Genomic DNA, 6,000 nt, shown 5'->3' with positions numbered 1-6,000 from the left:
CTAATCCTCACTGTTCGCACAGAAAACACATGTTTTTCATAGAAAGTGAATACATGGTTGACTGTTAGTTAGGCAGACATAAACCATGAACAACAACCTTCATGTTTTGACATGTTTTGATTAAAATAAAAATAATTAATCTCTTACGTAATAGTGGAAGGTTAGAGTGGATGAAAAAACTAATCAGGCTTCTAATATTACTGGTTTATTTACTTTAATTTGAATATAAAAAGATTACTTGATTGCAACATGTGTTCAATGTGTGAGCCACCCATCAACAACATGCAGAGAGATGATCATATGGCACTGTTGGCCGGGAGGCCCCATACAAGGGAGTTTGGCCACTGTATTGCAAGTCCTCTTTAGTTGACACCACATCGGCGACTTGCGAGTCAATGAGCAACATGCAGTTGATGCATCACACATCAGTTCACCATACATGAGATGTATATCTCTCTCAATTCATCACTGCTTCACTCCATGATGTACCTAGAGAGGAACTGTTATAGGGTAATCCCTTACAGCTGTCTCAACAGTGGACTGTTGGTTATGATGATACAAATGTAAGCACAGCACAACATCCAATCCCCAATTGAAGAAAATCTCCAACCCAGTCGAGAACTGAACCAGGGCCCCTTCAGTTAGCAATCTGCTGCACTGACTGCACAACTACCAAAGCAGGCATTCTTTACACTTGATGCAATGGGGAGAAAGAAGAAATGAGACTTTTGCCCATAGTAATTTATCAGTTTTCTAAGTCTGCTTGCTTAGGATAGAAACATCAATCAGTGTATCAGTTCTTACAGCATGTGAACAGTAACGCGGGATGCCTAGGTCCCAATCAACCAGCTACTCACCTCTCTCCTCCACCTCCTGCTCCCAAAAAAGAGAAAAAAGGTTACTTTTTAAATTTTTTCTGCACGCTGTTTCCCAACATGCCATGCAAACTTGTCTCAAGTCCCGGACTACAAAGTTCTATGCAATTTCAGAGTGTGAATCCCTGTTCTATGTGTGAAAGTGTGCAGTCTATAGAATGCTGTGTTGTGTAGTAACATGCCTCGTGAGGGTTTGTCTTCATACTGGGTTAATATATAATAATGAAAACACCCGATATAATACTTGATCAAACAATGTTTGGTTCAAGGTACTATACTCAATACTTGTGGAATCTGTGAGCTGAAGTGACCAGGTTCTCCTTTGTATGTGAAAATGGAGAAAAAAACCTTGGAATATTTTATGTAATTTTATAATCTACTAGATAGCAGATCCCAATTTACCGACTTAGTAGCACTTCTTAATTTAATTTCAAGTCATTAGTATTTTTGCAATACAAAATTTTTTAAACACTTTCTATTAACAGCTGGTCTTTTGTAATGCCATATTTGCCTTAAGCATAGGCATCACATTATACTGCTTTGATTTCTTGTTTTTTTTTAGTACACACCAGTTGTAATATGCACAAGTGGTGTCTAGCTGGGAAATCAGTTAAAGTAATCATAATGTACTCTCGTTTTCAATTATCACAGACAGGAGAAGACTGTTGAAACCACTGTTTATGTAGCACACAAAGATAAAAGTTCAACAACCCTTTTACCAACAACATGTAGGAGACAAACTGCTTGGCTCCTTGAGCAGCAAAACAGTTAACTCCAGGCTGTATACATATGATGAGAAACAATTAGCTGTCCTTGGATAGTCATTAGCCCAAATATTTTTTTTACTCTCCATGGAGTGTTGAGCTGGTATATTAATTCTTCCCATGCACATATTTCATAGACAAAAATATCCAAATATACACATAGTAAAACTTATATAATTCACAGATATGTGGAAAAACTATCCTTCTGCTATTAACACAGTTTCATTAGGATAAATCATACTAAACCCATAAGTTCATGGCAAATACTAAGTGGAAAGGTGAGAGGTTGTAGACAGACCTAGTGAGACATTTCAGGAGAGAAGTAAAAATAAAATCAGAAGAATCCAGTTTTGCAGTTCACAGGAAATCCTGCTCTTACTCTTCAAGGCACAGTATGGCAATCAACTACCTTCAGTGCGTGCTTAAGACTGATTATCCAAATTCATAGCATCAAAATTGGAAGCAAATTTTCATGTGTTTTTATGGTATATGTAAAAGCTACTTGATCAAGTAATAATCCAGTATCATAACAATCCAATATTTACCAATAGCTGACTCAAGGAAAAAGAAAATTAGAAAGATGCCTGTTACATAGAGGATCATCATTGACAAATACTTCACAAGGAATTCACTAAGCTGCTAAGTGCACAGTTGACAGATTTCGAATTTTTGTACTTTAAGATTTGTAGCACCAAATTTCACTGATATGTACAGTAATGAAGAAAAAATTTCATACATCTGATGAGCAACACTGGAAAGATTTGGAAATAATGAGGAACTTTTGTCTGTAGATAAGTGTATTTGCTGTGATACATCATACAATCTAACATTAAAAGTCAGAAACAGTCAACACTAAAATGTCAGACTCTATACCACAGTGTAAATCATGGAATACTTCTAGATAAGCTCAAGTACTGTGGTATGAATGGGACAGTGCTCAAATGGTTTAAATCATAACTGGAAGTGTGCAGAAAGTTGAAATAAGCAGTTCACATAATATGCAAAAAACTGGTGAGTTCTCAAACAGGGGAACAATCAAGAATGGGCTGCTGCAAGGTTCAGTCTTGGAACCTCTGCTGTTCTTAATATGTATTAATGACTTGCCATTCTATATTCACAAAGATGCAAAGCTGGTACTTTTTGCCGATGATACAAGCATAGCTATCACACCCAACAGACAAAATTAACTGGTGAAATTGTAAAAGATGTTTTTCAGAAAATCATTAAGTGGTTGTCTGGAAATGGGCTCTCATTAAACTTTGACAAAACACAGTATATACAGTTCCACACAGTAAATGGAATGACACCATTAATAAACATAGACTTTGATCAGAAATCAGTAGCTAAGGTAGAATATTTAAAATTTCTAGGTGTATGCAGTGATGAGGGGTTGTACTGGAAAAAAACACACTGAGGATCTGCTGAAACATTTGAGTTCAGCTACTTATGCTATTAGGGTCATTGCAAATTTTGGTGATATACATCTCAGTAAATTAGCTTACGATGCCTATTTTCATTCTCTGCTTTTGTATGGCATCATATTCTGGGGTAACTCATCATTGAGCAAAAGAGTGTTCATTGCACAAAAGCGTGTAATGAGAATAATTGCTGGTGCTCATCCAAGATCATCCTGCAGACATTTATTTAAAGAGCTTGGGATCTTCACTGTAGCCTTGCAATATATATATAGTCACTTATGAAATTTGCTATTAACAATCTGAAGGAATTCAAAAGTAATAGCAATGTACATGGCTACAACACTGGTCACTTACCTAATAGCATCAAAAGTCTGTCAGATAGCCATATAGCATTTAAAAGGAAATTAAAAGAATTTCTTAATGGCAACTCCTTCTACTCATTAGATGAATTGTTGGATATAGTAAGTGGGTAATTTCCGCATCCCCCCCCCCCCCCCCCCCCCCACACACACCCAAAATAAATAAATAAATAAATAAATATAAATAAAATAAAATAGAAAGAAACTTCCACATGGGAAATGTTTTTAAAATATAAATATAAACAAAGATGATGTGATTTACCACACAAAAGCGCTGGCAGGTTGATAGACACACAAACAAACACAAACATACACACAAAATTCAAGCTTTCGCAACCCACGGTTGCTTCTTCAAGAAAGAGGGAAGGAGAGGGAAAGATGAAAGGATGTGGTTTTTAAGGGAGAGGGTAAGGAGTCATTCCAATTCCGGGAGCGGAAAGACTTACCTTAGGGGGAAAAAAGGACAGGTATACACTCGCGCACACACACATATCCATCCGCACATACACAGACACAAGCAGACATATTTTTCCCACGTGGAATGTTTCCCTCATGATCTGTGGAACAAGTACTAATCTAATCTAATCTAATCTAATCTAATCTGTCCAATCAATTACTATGACAACAGCAAAAAGCAGAATGTGTTGAAACATGTGCATTTCCTCTGGAGAGTTGCAGTAGTGTCAATATGGACTCAAATCCAAGTGCTTACTTTTTTTTATCATATTTAAGGTACAAAAATGATAGCAACACTTCTCATACAAATGATATACTTTTGATTTTGCAAGATTGGATTTGGACTTCCACAATTATTTTTGCTCCATGCACCAGTTTCCCTTAAAATTTATGCATACTATGATAACAGTGACATTAGATAATTTTGTGTTTAACTCAATTCGGCATTTTTGCTCTGTTTCTCAGAAATATTTGCTCACTGCTTAAACTGTTGGAATTTCAAGAAGTACTTTTATTTGCAAAAGATTGGCAGTGGCTTTCTATTTTCGTATTACACTAAGAGATGAAGTGCGTAAGTGTGTTTGTAGAATATGGTCACAGTGAGTGTGTGTCAAAACGTTCCTGGAATTGGTTAATAGCAAAGCATTGTATTAACAGAATTTTAAATTATATTTCAAAGTGTTCTTCTACTGCACACTCACACTTCTTCAAATATTCATTCCATCATTTGAAACTCTCCTGGGACCCTTTACACTAAACTTCCTCCAGCCCTTGCATTGCAGTTCCCATCAGTTTCTTATGGTGTCCTTCCAGTTTCATTTATAGCCACAGGTACGTGGGTGAGGGAAGGGAAAGGACAGGAACAAACAGGAGTTTGATGTTCCAGTTAGTGTCATTATTGCTAAAAGCACCACTATACAACACAATTGTACTAATTACTTTATTTTTTTTTTTTTTACTGTCAGTTTCAGTTGGTGTCGGACCATCATTCTACAAATTAGGTCAGTTTGGATATGGCACTTACTGTAGTAGACCATTTCAGAATGACTAAGCATTGCAATTGTGGAATAAACAGCTGAACAAGTCTCATGACCCATGTATGCTCTGAAATTGACCAAAATCAGTAGTCAAAATTGAATTAAATAGTAAAGTTGTGTACTATATAATACAGTTCTTAACATTCCTCAAAGCTGTCCAACATCATCTCTACAAAAAAGTAACATTATTCTTGGACAGGTAGCTTTTAATCAGTAATGAACAGTATGTAAGGGAGCTGTTATACAGCAAAATTCTATTTTCTACTATCAGCTTAATTGGATATTTATGTCGGATATTTTCTTATGGGTGATAGTGGCTCTACATAGTTCCTCAGCCATCATCTGGCTCTCTGGGATGACTTTTTAATAAATGACATGTGTAATTGAAAAATGTATCCATCTTTTCCTTCCCTCTGTTGTTTTACGTGCAAAATATTTCCTCCCTCAAAGGATATTTTATCTTCCATTTTACAGAATGATGTTTAATCTAGTCAGTGGTGTGTGTGTGTGTGTTCAATGAATGGTATTTTCATAAATGGATGTACACAAACCTAACACACAGCTGAAATACCAAGATTAATGCTATGGAGCAGCTCATGTTGTAAAAAGAAAAGACTTGATATTATATATATTATTTAAGTCCTTGTGATTTCATTTAAGCTCTCAGTGCGTTGACAGTTTTGGAAGTGAATGACAGCCAAACTGTGTATTACCTATAAACTATCTTAATCACTCAAATACTAGTGAATTATCCAGTTGCTTTGATTCTGTAGGGTTCTGTCATCTTAGATAGCTTGTGTTAATATGTGTCTGGCATGCAACAGCAATCAACTTTGCTTCCACAGTAACATACAGAACAGGATGTTTTTAATCTTGTCTGGTAAATGAGATAGGGAGACCTGACTGCACAAGCACTGTCCTGACTACAGTGCCAGTTAGTCAAGCGATGGCAGCTGCACAGTACTGTTCATCTGTATGCCTTCTCTTCTGATAATACCAAATAGGCAAGTCTCTGGCAGTGATTATGCACAATTACATATACGTTGATTCCAGAAACTCTCTTCTTTCTTCAATCTAGCTGGACCATACAA

Source organism: Schistocerca gregaria, chromosome X, assembly GCF_023897955.1.
Source record: "Schistocerca gregaria isolate iqSchGreg1 chromosome X, iqSchGreg1.2, whole genome shotgun sequence".
Classification (NCBI taxonomy): domain Eukaryota; kingdom Metazoa; phylum Arthropoda; class Insecta; order Orthoptera; family Acrididae; genus Schistocerca; species Schistocerca gregaria.
This window is presented reverse-complemented; position numbering follows the sequence as displayed.